Source organism: Hyperolius riggenbachi, chromosome 1 (genome assembly GCF_040937935.1).
Source record: "Hyperolius riggenbachi isolate aHypRig1 chromosome 1, aHypRig1.pri, whole genome shotgun sequence".
Classification (NCBI taxonomy): Eukaryota; Metazoa; Chordata; class Amphibia; order Anura; family Hyperoliidae; genus Hyperolius; species Hyperolius riggenbachi.
Window position 1 is genome coordinate 344555482 of NC_090646.1, and position 14012 is coordinate 344569493.

The window sequence follows — 14012 nt, forward strand, 5'->3', positions numbered from 1 at the left end:
AACGGGGAATCATCCACCGCTGTAACAAAAATTTGTCTATCTAATGGGATCAAAGGTATTCCTCAATTCTTAACAAAATCAGCATCAATAAAATTGGCCTCAGATCCCGAGTCTATAAATGCCTAGGTAGACAAAACTTGGTCTTCCCAAGTAATAGAACAAGAGAGCAATAAACGTCTATCGGGTAGAGGTAAAGCTGGCTCGCCTAGGGTAGTACCTCTAGCTACACCTAGGCGGCAGAGTTTTCCGCCTTCTTAGGACAGTTTAGAATTAAATGTCCCTTTTCAGCGCAGTAAAGACAGAGACCCTCTTTACGTCTCCGGGTCTTCTCCACCTCAGACAACCTAGAATGTCCGAGCTGCATCGGTTCATCTGCAGGAAGAGGCGGAGGAGAAGGAGCCGGTGGGGAAAAAGAGAACGGAACAGTCTTGACTGCAGATTTCCCTCGGGTTTGTTTTTGGTACCGGATACGGCGATCAATCTTTACCGCTAGTACTATAGCTTCATCCACCGTTTTAGGCTCAGGGTGGCTGAGCATAATATCAGACACTGGATCTGATAACCCGGTCAGAAAATAGTCTAACAAAGCAAATTGTCCCCACTTGGCTGAGACTGCCCATCTTCTGAACTCTGCGGCATAGTTCTCCACAGTACCATGTCCCTGTCTAAGCATTTTGAGTTTCCTCTCTGCAGTTATTGCGACATCTGGTTCGTCGTACACAATTGCCATGGCTTCAAAGAATTCTTGAACTGAGGATAAGGCCTCATGTTCTCTAGGAAGATTGTAAGCCCATGTCTGAGAGTCACCTGATAACAGTGTTTTGATGAAGGTAATCCTCTGACTCTCACTTCTCAGGCATGGGCATTCTAGGCTTGAATACTAGAGGGGACTGCACTGGTGCACCCGCAGGTTGGAGATTGCGAACAGTATCTGAGAGTTGGGCGATTTGTGTTTGTTGGGTATTGACCAGCTCAGTTAAATTATTCACTGCAGTGGTCAGCGCCTCAACTCGGGTACATAGTGTGTCCATCGACATATAGGTCTGCTGTTCTGTAACGATTGGTGTCAGCGAATACCAAGTTCTGATTATTTGGTGATCTGCAGTATCACCAAACAATGCAGATACTATATCTGATTATATGGTGATCTGCAGAATCATCAATAATACAAATATAGCAACACTCAGGAATGACCGTGACCTTAGCCACACTTTATTGCACTGTATGTAGTGATTGGTGTAAACAGTAATTTGCTGATAGATCCTCAGTGGTAACCTCACCAATGGCGATGGAGGTTACAGATAAAACCACAGCGGTAACCTCACCAGTGGCGAGGGCCCACTGGTGAGAGAGAGTAGTCGGACAGATCAGGTAGGCAACAGACGGGCAGACAAGGTACAGAATCGGCAGGCAGAATCAAAGTGGAGTTCAGGCAAAAGTCGGCAACAAGATCAGATGGGCAAAGGTACAGATTCAGGAGACAGAGACAGAACGATATTCAGGCAGGGTCGGCAACAGCATCAGATGTGCAAAGGTACAGAATCACAGAGAGAAAGAGTAGTAGTAGTAGAACGAGCCAGAGTCAAACACAGAAATCAAACAATAATAATGCACAATCCTAAGCTGTGTGAAATCCCCGGTTTCCTCCCAGATCAAAGCACACCGGATCTAACTAAGGTCTGAGCGCTTACACTAAGTGATCGCAACAGCAGACGAGTTGCGAGTGACTCCTCAGCCCTTTTGTAGCTGAGGAGTCCCTGAAGCACGCCCCTGCTGCTCAGCCAATCGGCAGCTAGGCTGGAGTCAGCTGACTCCCCGTCTATTGGCATAAAGGTCCTGCCGCTGGGCGCGCGCACGCGTAGCCCTTACCCGATGTGCGGCCGAAGGACCTGGAAACGAGAGTGCGGCGGGGACCGCCGCCAGCTGAGATGCAGAGGCGGCGTTCACTCCGCTCTCCGCGGCGGTATCCCCGCCGTGTGTTACAGATAACAACTGGAGTTTGTTAACTCTTCATGTACTGGAAACAATAATTAGACTTATGTCTCTGCTCCTAATGTTTTCTTTCTTAGGTTTAATACACATACAAATCATTATTTCATATTTTTTTATTCACTTCAGTGTCTCTTTAAAATGCTGTAAATTATTAACATTATTATTAATTTAAAAAACGCCAACATTTTCTGTGGGGCTAAATCTACCTTTCACACATGAAATGCAGCAAACATGTGAAATGCAGCACGCGTTACCTCCAACACATATATTACCCCACATATATGTGGAGACATCAATGCATTAAATTATCCCTACTGGGTGTTGTTGGGTTGGAGGGTGATACTGGTTGCTGCTGGGTGGGAGGGTGACACTTCATGGGGTTGGAAGGTGACACTAGGTGCTGGTGGGAAGGTGACACTTGGTGGGTGGGAGTGTGTCACTTGGTGGATGGGAGCATGACATTTGGTGCTACTGGGAGGGTGACACTTGGTGCTGGTGAGAGGGTGACACTAGGTGCTGGTGGGAGGGTGACACTTGGTGGGAGGGAGGGTGACACTAGGGAGGGTAGCACTAGGTGCTGGTGGAGTCAGGGAGGGTGACAGTTGGTGGGTAGGAGGGTGACACTTGGTCACAGATGTTAAAATGATGCAAATTATTATTGATTTATAAAGCGCCAACATGCCCGTGGGGCTGAACTTACTGTCCACACATAAAATGCAGCAAATGTCAATACTTGTGAAATTACACATATATTACCCCACATATATGTGGGGACATAAATGCATTAAACATTTTTTCTACTGAGTGTTGTTGGGTGGGAGGGTGACACTGCTTGCTGCTGGGTGGGAGGGTGACAATTGGTGTGGTTGGCAGATGACACTAGGTGCTAGTGGGAGGGTGACACTTGGTGGGTGACACTAGGTGTGACACTAGGGAGGGTGACACTAGGTGCTGGTGGAAGCCAGGGAAGGTGACACTTTGACACTAGGTGTTGGTGGAAGCCAGGGAGGGTGACACTTGGTGGGTGGGAGGGTGACTCTAGGTGCTGGTGGAAGCCAGGGAGGGTGAAACTTGGTGGGTGGGAGGGTGACACTAGGTGCTGGTGGAAGTCATGGAGGGTGACACTTGGTGGGTGGGAGGGTGACACTAGGTGCTGATAGGGAGGGAAGAAGAATCACACTAGCTTCTGCTTCCCACCAGTCTCGCAACATCCATCTCAGGCTTGACTTGCCTTGTGGTTGTGGCCAGTCTGGCTCACTGCATCTGATATCATTTGTGATGCCATATCACACATACAAGCAGTATGCTGGGGGCAGGGATATTGTATGCGGCCAAGCCGCTGCGCCTACTGCAATGATGGCAGATTGGAGAGTGGACAGGAGGCAGCACATGCACGCAGCCACTCTGTGATACTCACCATCCGGGTTCCTGTCAGCGTCTTCTGGCATGCAGCTTTACGCGCACGGGGTCACTTGCGGCAATTATAGCCTTATTGGAGCCGCTTTCAGATGGGTCATCGCATAATGCACGCACACAAACATGTGCATCGTGCCTGGGGTTGAAATATTTTTTTTTTCACTAGCCATTACGGATTAGTGCAATAGTCGATGACAAGTTCATACGATTTGTTTTTTACTCAGACAATCAATTAGATCATAAATTGAAATTATATTTTAAACATTGTGATCGATAATTCACATCTTTCTATTCATTTTAAGCCTACAGATTAAAATACTGATCGGCAATGCTGTTTTTTTTTTGTCAATCCTTAAATAATCATGCCAACATCAATAAGGTGGCAGTTTATGATCAATATAATGGTGCCCATACCAGGTACAATTAAAAAGTTTGATTTTCCCATTTATTCCCCTAAAACGAATGAACAGAGTAAAAATAAGAAATTATTATTAGATAAAATTACTTTTTCTTCATAATCAATTTTTTTTCCATCCCCTGTTCTCAGAAGCTTTTCTCTGACAGGAGTAGTTTTATGGCTGGAAGTCCTTATCACTGAGGGTTACACTATATTCTGGCAAGGATCAGAAAGAAAGATGCTGTAGGTTGCATGTCTAAAGTTTAACTCTTTCAGGCAGTAAAAGAAAAAAAAAGAAACAGCCTGGTTAGTATGTTTGCCACTTGTACATTTTTTGAATCTCATCACTTCGCCTTTGGTATACTTTAAGTACCTACTCTTAACCACTACACACGACATGAAACTCGCATCAGAGGGCTGAATGACCGCCTCTGCCAAGATTCCAGCATGTGTACAGCAGTCAATAAACCGTAAACTGTGTACATGCTTTTATAATATCTCGTTTGGACTATCCTATACATTAAAATCCTTGTGTCGCTGGATGGGACCAGGGAGCGAGGCGGGCGAGTGAGGCGGGCAAGCGAGGTGGCCGGGGGCGGGCGGGTGCGGGCACGCGCGTGGTGGGTGTGCACGCGTGCGCTGCGGTCGTGCGCATGCGCACTGGCGGCGGCAGGAAAAAAAGTCCTAGAGCCCATTTTTAAACGGGCTTGGGTCTACTAGTTGAAATATATTGCTTTTTATTACCAACAAACCGACTAGCACCGCTGCAATCTGTACTGAATTTGGCTGCTCGTCTCATTCAACTCTCTTCTCGCACTTTCTCTGCTGCTCCTTTTTGCCAAGCTCTTCATTGGTTGCCAATTAGCGAGTGGATACATTTTTAACTCTTAACCCTAACCTACAAAGCTCTCTACAATCTCTTTCCCCCATACACTTCCTCACTTGTTTCCAGATACCAACCCAATCACAAGCTCAGATCTGCACAACTGCTTCTTTTGCCCTCCTCTAGAATCACCTCCTCGCACTCACGTACACAAGACTTCTCACTTGCTTCACCTGTCCTCTGGAATGCCATTCCACAGCACATCCGTCACTCTCCAATCTTTGAAATCTTTTAACGCTCCATCAAAACTCACTTTTTCCAACATGCATAGGCTCTAACTTAGGCCATTCCTCCTTAGACCTCTCGCCGAGTTGTACTCCTTACGAGATAACCTAAACACACATTGTCTGTATGTATACTGCATATTTACCCACCTCTTGTTTCCCCCCCATTCCTCTAGATGGTAAGCCCACAAGGGCAGGGCTCACTCACCCTTTTGTGTCTTGGAATTAGTTATTCATTTTGTAGCTTGTACTCTGTTATACATTTTATTCATCATGTTACATTTTTCACCATAATTACCAATTCTGTATTTTGTACCAGTGTCCATAATTGTTATATATCGTTGTCAATCATTATGTACCCCATGTATGTTTATCTTACTTTGTACAGCACATGGAATATGTTGGCGCTTTATAAATCAATAATAATAATATAAAAGGTTTACCTAAGTTAGAAAACAATTTTTACTAAGCACACGAAATCATCAAAGTTTGCATCAGTAAGCGCAAGCGTAAAGAGAGTCTGAAGTCAAATAAATTTCTTCTTTTTATCTTGCACTTGTCTTAAGCATTAAGCTCACAGCTGTCTCGCCGCATCTCCGTGGCAGAACAATGTATTTATCCCCCCGAAATCCCTGGGGCAATATTCTGCGGATCGCAGATTTCTTTTCCTGGTAGAGGCAGAGCTTAGCGCTGTAGCTCTGCCTCTAATGCAGGCAATTTCCGCCGATCTACTCCTCTCCCCACCTCTCTCAGTCTTCTTTCACTGAGAGGGGCGGGGAGAGGCCGAGATCTGTGGAGATTGACTGCATCAGAGGCAGAGCTACAGCGCAAAGATCTGCCTCTCCGGGCAGCAAAATCTACGACTTGGAAATTCGTAGAATTTGGCCCCGGGATTTAGGGGGGACACAAACATTGTTCTGCCGTGGGGATGCGGCGAAACAGCTGTGAGTTTAATTCTTAAGACAAGTGCAAGATAAAAAGAGGTAATTTATTCGGCTTCAAACTCTCTTTAGGCTAAGTACACACTTTCAGTTACAATTGGCCAATGACTGACCAATTTTACCACCTCCATGTAGGTTTTGAATACTAATGCTGGGAAAACATGATGCAATTTCCCGTCTGAACAATGCAAACTTTTTCAGTCGATTATTTCTATCATGTCATGTCCGATCTATTTCAGATCCAGAAAGGGATCCTTCTGTCGATCAGGAGCAGTTTGGAATGTACACACGATACAACTACCTATTGGACTGGAAATTGCATTGTGTGTTCTCAGCATAAAGCTGGGTACACTCAAGATAAAAGTCTTTGAAAAATGAAAAATCAAAGATAGTCTGCAGGTAATCTTTGTAAAAAAAAAGTTCACAAAAGACCTCCAAAGATAGCAACCAAAGATATTTGTCTCTAATGCTGCGGATACACGGGTCGATCTGGCTGCTGATTAGCCGACAGATCAACCCCAGCCGCGTCCCCGCTCGTACGTGCGTGCGGATCGATTGCCGCTCGTCCCCGCCGGCGCTTCCTTATCAGCGCTCGATTCCCTGCCATTGTCCGCCGGCGGGGATAGAGCGGGCTGGAGTCGAGTGGCTTGATCGGGCCAGCTGAACATTATCAGCTGGCCGGATCAGCTGGTCGATACACGGTACAGAAACGTACCGTGTATCCCCAGCATCAGTCTTACAGATCCATCCCGGGGGCTCTGATCTGCAGACGATTGTTCATTAAACAAGGTGTGTATGAGATCTACAGATATTTCTTAACTTTTGTGTGCATAGGCATGTGTGAAAAGGAAGTAAGCAAACAAACTATGAATTCATTTTGCAGGAACTGATCTTTTGCAGATACCGATCTTTTGTATGTGTACAGCATCTTTAGAGAGATCAGTCTTTCCAACCTCCCTGACAAACCTACGCGATAGATTAATTCCTCAGTTTGCTAAGATTTTTATCTAGTGGGTGTACTCAGCTTGAGAATAGACTGTGTAGGTATACTCTCATACTCAGGGCCATATTTACAGCTAAGGAGGAGCATTACTAAATGTTAGACAATGCAAACATGTTATAAACAGCACTCTGATAGACAGGGAAACTCCAGACCTGATAGCTCCTGTGACCTGCACAGCACGCTGCAGGAGGTTGGTAGCTCAGGAAGGCTAATGTTCACAGACAGCTAGAGAATTTCTCTCCAGCAGCAGAGTATTGGGGGATGGGCAGCAATATTGGCTGTGAAGTAGCCTGCTATCCGTCTTGACTCCTCTGCTCTCCTCCCGGCAGAGGAAGTGAAGGGAAGGTCAGACAGTCAAACCACAGAGTTGCAAGTGAGGCTACACAGGGGACTGTGACAGAGCTGGTGGCACAGAGTCAGCATCTGTCACCACCCTACACAGGATCCCGTTGCTGGGTGACCATCAAGATAACATCAACAAAGCAATCCTGTTGTTGCTCTCCCAGGACACTGCGTGATGGATGTCGCTGCTCCACCATGTGAAGAGGAGGGGGACGGAGCTTTTTCCAAATGCCTGCGCCGGGAACACAGCTATGCCACTGCACCAAAGAAATGGCCACCTTCCAGGGACACTGACTTTGCTGCTGCCGCATGGCCTGGAGATCTGATCAACTTCTGAGAATGGAGCGGCACTGGGCAGTGCTAGTGACTGTGTGTAGAGAGGGAGGCGAGCCGCCTCTGCTACATAAGGCGCCTGTAGGCATGTGCCTTATGGATAATCTGGCCTTGCTCATACTACATGGAAGTGGCAAAATTGGCCTTAGATCTTTAATTTTCCAAAGACTTTTATCTCATGTGTGTACATAACATTAGACTAGTTCACAGGGGCAAGACACTTTTTGGGGAAAGAAGTAGAAACACTGGGGTGCGTGGGCTTTGCTTCTTTGTAGTGTGTGTGTGTGTTTGTGTGGATGTAGAAGTAGCATGATTATCATTTGCAAGTGCGCTTTTAAGGATGAAATATACTTGAAACATAACTATGCCTAATAGGTGCACTATTGCACTTATGGATTTAATGTAATTCTACCTCTTGATCTCTCTCTCTCAACACCCCCGCAACCCCCCCCCCCCCCCACCCCCCGCCGCCTCCCTTGTTGTCTCGCACACCTTCCCTCACTCCATCTATCTGTCTTGCTTTCTCTTCCAACTCTTTCTATGTCACTTTCTCTATGTATTCTCTCTCTCTCTCTCTCTCTCTCAGATGATCCGTCCACCCTCACTACCTTTAAGCATCTGCTGCCAATATATTTAATATTTAGTATTTGTCCCCTTTGAAGTTTTCCACATTTTGTCACATTACTGTCACAAACATAAATCAATTTTATTGGAATTCCACGTGAAAGATCAATACAAAGTGGTGTACACATAAGAAGTGGAACGAAAATCATACATGATTCCAAACATTTTTTAACCAACACAACTGTCATCTTCGTGTTTACCATTTATCTGCATCAGTGTTTTACTTCAGCTTACATCTGGAAATATGCCTGAAGAAGGGGACTAGATCCCAGAAAGCTTGCATCATTTAACTCTATTAGTTAGCCATTAAAAGGTATTATTTCTTACAAAACGTTGTTTTTTTTCCTACCTATACAAACATTTTTTACAAATCAATAACTGCAAAGTGGGGTGTGCGTAATTATTCGGCCCCCTGAGTCAATACTTTGTAGAACTACCTTTTGCTGCAATTACAGCTGCCAGTCTTTTAGGTTATGTCTCTACCAGCTTTGCACATCTAGAGACTGAAATCCTTGCTAGAGATGTGGCGCGCGGTTCCCGAACCGTTCGCCGGCGAACATCTCTAAATCCATGGGCTTCTTACTACTTCCGGGTAGTACGGAGTAGTGACGTCACGCTCATGCGCAGAGAGTGCCCGGCAACAGGAGCGCGATCTAGGACGCGCTCCTCCGGGCAGCGCAGGCGTACTACTCCTGGTCATTGCGACCCGGAAGTAGTAAGAGGCCCAGAGAGGTTCATCAGGCGAACTGTTCGGCCCATCACTAATCCTTGCCCATTCTTCTTTGCAAAACAGCTCCAGCTCAGTCAGATTAGATGGACAGTGTTTGTGAACAGCAGTTTTCAGATCTTGCCACAGATTCTCGACTGGATTTAGATCTGGACTTTGACTGGGCCATTCTAACACATAGATATGTTTTGTTTTAAACCATTCCATTGTTGCCTTGGCTTTATGTTTAGGGTCATTGTCCTGCTGGAAGGTGAACCTCCACCCCAGTCTCAAGTCTTTTGCAGTCTCCAAGAGGTTTTCTTCCAAGTTTGCCCTGTATTTGGCTCCATCCATCTTCCCATCAACTCTGACCAGCTTCCCTGTCCCTGCTGAAGAGAAGCACCCCCCGAGCATAATGCTGCCACCACCATATTTGACAGTGGGGATCTTGTGTTCAGAGTGATGTGCAGTGTTAGTTTTCTGCCACATATATCGTTTTGCATTTTGGCCAAAAAGTTCCATTTTGGTCTCATCTGACCAGAGCACCTTCTTCCACATGGTTGCAGTGTCCCCCACATGGCTTGTGGCAAACTGCAAACGGGACTTCTTATGCTTTCTGTTAACAATGGCTTTCTTCTCGCCACTCTTCCATAAAGGCCAACTTTGTACAGTGCATGACTAATAGTTGTCTTATGGACAGATTCCCCCACCTCAGCTGTAGATCTCTGCAGCTCGTCCAGAGTCACCATGGGCCTCTTGACTGCATTTCTGATCAGCGCTCTCCTTGTTCGGCCTGTGAGTTTAGGTGGATGGCCTTGTCTTGGTAGGTTTACAGTTGTGCCATACTCCTTCCATTTCTGAATGATCACTTGAACAGTGCTCCTTGGGATGTTCAAGGCTTTGGAAATCTTTTTGTAGCCTAAGCCTGCTTTAAATTTCTCAATTACTTGATCCCTGACCTGTCTTGTGTGTTCTTTGGACTTCATGGTGTTGTTGCTCCCAATATTCTCTTAGACAACCTCTGAGGCCCTCACAGAGCAGCTGTATTTGTACTGACATTAGATTACACACAGGTGCACTCTATTTAGTCATTAGCACTCATCAGGCAATGTACTCAGATCAAAGGGGGCCGAATAATTATGCACACACCACTTTGCCGTTACTTATTTGTAAAAAATGTTTGGAATCATGTATGATTTTCGGTCCACTTCTCATGTGTACAACACTTTGTGTTGGTCTTTCATGTGGAATTCCAATAAAATTAATTCATGTTTGTGGCAGTAATATGACAAAATGTGGAAAACTTCAAGGGGGCCGAATACTTTTGCAACCCACTGTATGTCCTATAATATTATTATTATGTACAGTATTTCTATAGTACTGACATCTGCAGCACTTCACAGAGTACATGGTCATGTCACTGACTGCCCTCAGAGGAGCTCACAGTCTAATCTCTACCAGTCCCCAGATATGTTTCCCTTTCAAATATTTGATCTTTTCTATGTATTTGGACTTCTACTTTTTTTTAACAAGTCTGACAGCATCCTACCAACCTAATTTCTTACTTTAATAAGTTGAAGGTTTTTTAAGGAGAGTTCTAATTTTCATTTGTTATCTAATATGTTATTCAATGAAAGTAATGAGATTTACTTCTGCTAGTGATTCATTAGACTACATTTCTTTATGCTCTTGCTCAGCTATCTGTAACACTACCAACAGTTCATTCATTATTTTTCCTTCTTATTGATAATTCGATCAAATTACCTCTAATGACACATCATCTTAGTGATACATCTTAGTGTGTCCCAGATAGTGGAGAATTCCATTTCTTCTGTACTGATTAAATGAATAAAGTATTTTATTTTACTTGCCACCTCTATCATCACCTCTTCATTTTCTATCAGTTTGGAAATTAATATCCACTTTTTTTTTTCTTTCCGGTCAAGGTACCAACTGTTATTGTCAATATTACAGGTGTGTAATCTGAGAATGTGAATTCGCCTAAAGGTGGCCATACACTTCACGATTTCACCCATCAATATCCAGCAGATTCGTTCACTGCAAAGGATGTCTGATTGACTTCCATCCAAAATCGATCGATTTGGCCAATCAACCATGATGGAACATTTTGCTCAATCGGCGGTGGGTCAGGAGCACGCCGCTAGCGCCGTTCAATTTGTCTACGACTGACACAGTGTTGGCAGCTAATGCATCTCTTGTATTTAAAGCAATGTCTCCTTTAAAAAAATTGTAGTGAGTGAGTTAGTTTTCAGCACCTGTTGTAGCTGTAGTGAGCACAGTGTGGGCTAAGCTGTTCTTAGCAGTTAGTAGAAATCAGGTGTGGCTTGGTCTAAAGGTGCAGACAAATGATCCAACTTTATCTTCCAATCGATCAATTAAATCAGATTGGATACTAATAAATGATCAGATCATTGATTGTATTATAAATGCATTGAATCGATTGTATCTGAAATTACCAGATTGGTGGTAGGTTTAATCCCATTTAATCCCATTATGAGAGCAATTGATGGCGTTCCATCCAATCTCAATTATCAGATCAGAAGGTTGATTGTTCTGAAAATTGGATCATTAGTGGGCACCTTAAGAGCACTTACCATTCTCGTTTCTCCATGCAATTTAAAAATGTTGTTGTCTGTTGTCCACTAACTATTCATAATCTGAAATCTACCATTGTAAGGCCTCTTCCAGATGGGAGGCTGAACTGTGCGCTTGCCAAGCAGTTCAGCCACCCACAAGTGCAATTCGGGTGCAATTTTAATGCAGCCCAACTGCAGCGGTAGTAACACCATGCATGTCACCCGGCAGCAGAGGACCGCAACATGTTGAGTTGGAACACGGCTCCGGCCGCGCTCGGATCAGTCTCCATGGGAAGGGGGATGTCTAGCACCAGTTCCGAGCACTAACAAGCGCCTGGCCCGTGTTGGAGAGCAGATGGCAGGCGGTGAATTCACCACCTGGCAGATGCAGGTCTCAAATAGGCCTAAGTGCATAAAACTTCATTTATTTGTAATACAGTTAATCAGAATCAGAGTCTTTATTCCTCCAAGTGCTACTGAAGTCATACCCGGAATTGGTTGTTGTTCACATGGCAGTGGCAACAGAGTAAAGAGAGAAATTGACAATAAGACGTTAACAGTAAATACAAGCAGTAGACAGGCAAGGCTGGTTGTAGCTCCTATGGGGCCCCGGGTCAAGAGCAACTTGGGGGCCCTCTGAACCCCCCCTTTCTGACCGCTGCTGGAACCCCCGCCTACCACACACACACACACACACATATGTATAAGTGGTCAGATCTGCTCCCAGTCTTAGGTAGGTTTCCTCCCTAATATATATAGCCAGCGTCCCCTAGAATTATGTAGCCCTCCCCTCCCAGTATAGATAGCCACATGTGCCCCCCAAGATTAGGAAGACCCCCTCCCAGTATAGCCACATGTTCCCCCAAGATTAGTAAACCCCCTCCCAGTATAGATAGCCACATGTGCCCCCCAGGATTAGGGGTACCCCCTCCTAGTACAGATAGTCACATGTGCCCCCCAGGATTGGGGAGCCCCCTTCCCAGTATAGATAGCCACATGTGCCCTCCAGGATTATAAACCCCCCTCCCAGTACAGATAGCCACATGTGCTCCCCAAGATTAGGGAGACCCCCTGCCAGTATAGATAGCCACATGTGCCCCCCAGGGTTGGGGAGCCCCCTTCCCAGTATAGATAGCCACATGTGCCCCCCATGATTAGGAAGACCCCCTCCCAGTATAGCCACATGTTCCCCCAAGATTAGTAAACCCCCTCCCAGTATAGATAGCCACATGTGCCCCCCAGGATTAGGGATACCCCCTCCTAGTACAGATAGTCACATGTGCCCCCCAGGATTGGGGAGCCCCCTTCCCAGTATAGATAGCCACATGTGCCCTCCAGGATTATAAACCCCCCTCCCAGTACAGATAGCCACATGTGCTCCCCAAGATTAGGGAGAACCCCTGCCAGTATAGATAGCCACATGTGCCCCCCAGGGTTGGGGAGCCCCCTTCCCAGTATAGATAGCCACATGTGCCCCCCAGGATTAGGGAACCCTCCTCCCAGTATAGATAGCCACATGTGCCCCCAGGATTAGGGAGCCCCCTTTCAGTACAGATGGCCACATGTACTCCCAGGATTGGGGAGCCCCCCTCCCAGTATAGATAGCCATATGTGCCCCCCAGGATTAGGGAGCCCCCCTCCCAGTATAGATAGCCACATGTGACCCCCAGGATTAGGGATACCCCCTCCTAGTACAGACATCTACATGTGCCTCCCAGGATTAGGAAGCCCCCCTCCCAGTATAGATTAGGGTGACCATATTTGAATTTCCAAAAAAGAGGACGATCACAAAAGCATGTGGGCGTGGTCATGGGTGGGGCCAAATATACAAGACCTTAGCAGTGTGCTGTCCAACTTCGCGGCATGGAGGGAAGTTTTTTTTTCCAGACCACAAGCTGAAGGGCCGGCCGACCACAATCAGATTCTCAGAAGATTTCCCCACAAAATGCAATGAGATTGGCAACAGATTTCCCCACAAATGGAATCAGATTGGCAGCATATTTCTCTACAAATGCAATGAGATTGGCAGCATATTTCCCCACAAATGGAATCAGATTGGCAGCATATTTCCCCACAAATGGAATCAGATTGGCAGCAGATTTCCCCACAAATGCAATCAGATTGGCATCAGATTTCCCCACAAATGCAATCAGATTGGCAGCAGATTTCCCCACAAATGCTATGAGATTGGCAGCACATTTCCCCACAAATGCAATGAGATTGGCAGCAAATTTCCCCACAAATGCTATGTGATTGGCAGCACATTTCCCCACAAATGCTATGAGATTGGCAGCACATTTCCCCACAAATGCTATGAGATTGGCAGCACATTTCCCCACAAATGCAATGAGATTGGCAGCACATTTCGCCACAAATGCAATGAAATTGGCAGCACATTTCCCCACAAATGCAATGAGATTGGCAGCACATTTTCCCACAAATGCAATCTTATTGGTAGCACATTTCCCAACAAATGCTATCTTATTGGCAGCACATTTCCCCACAAATGCAATCTTATTGGCAGCACATTTCCCCACAAATGCAAAGTATTGGC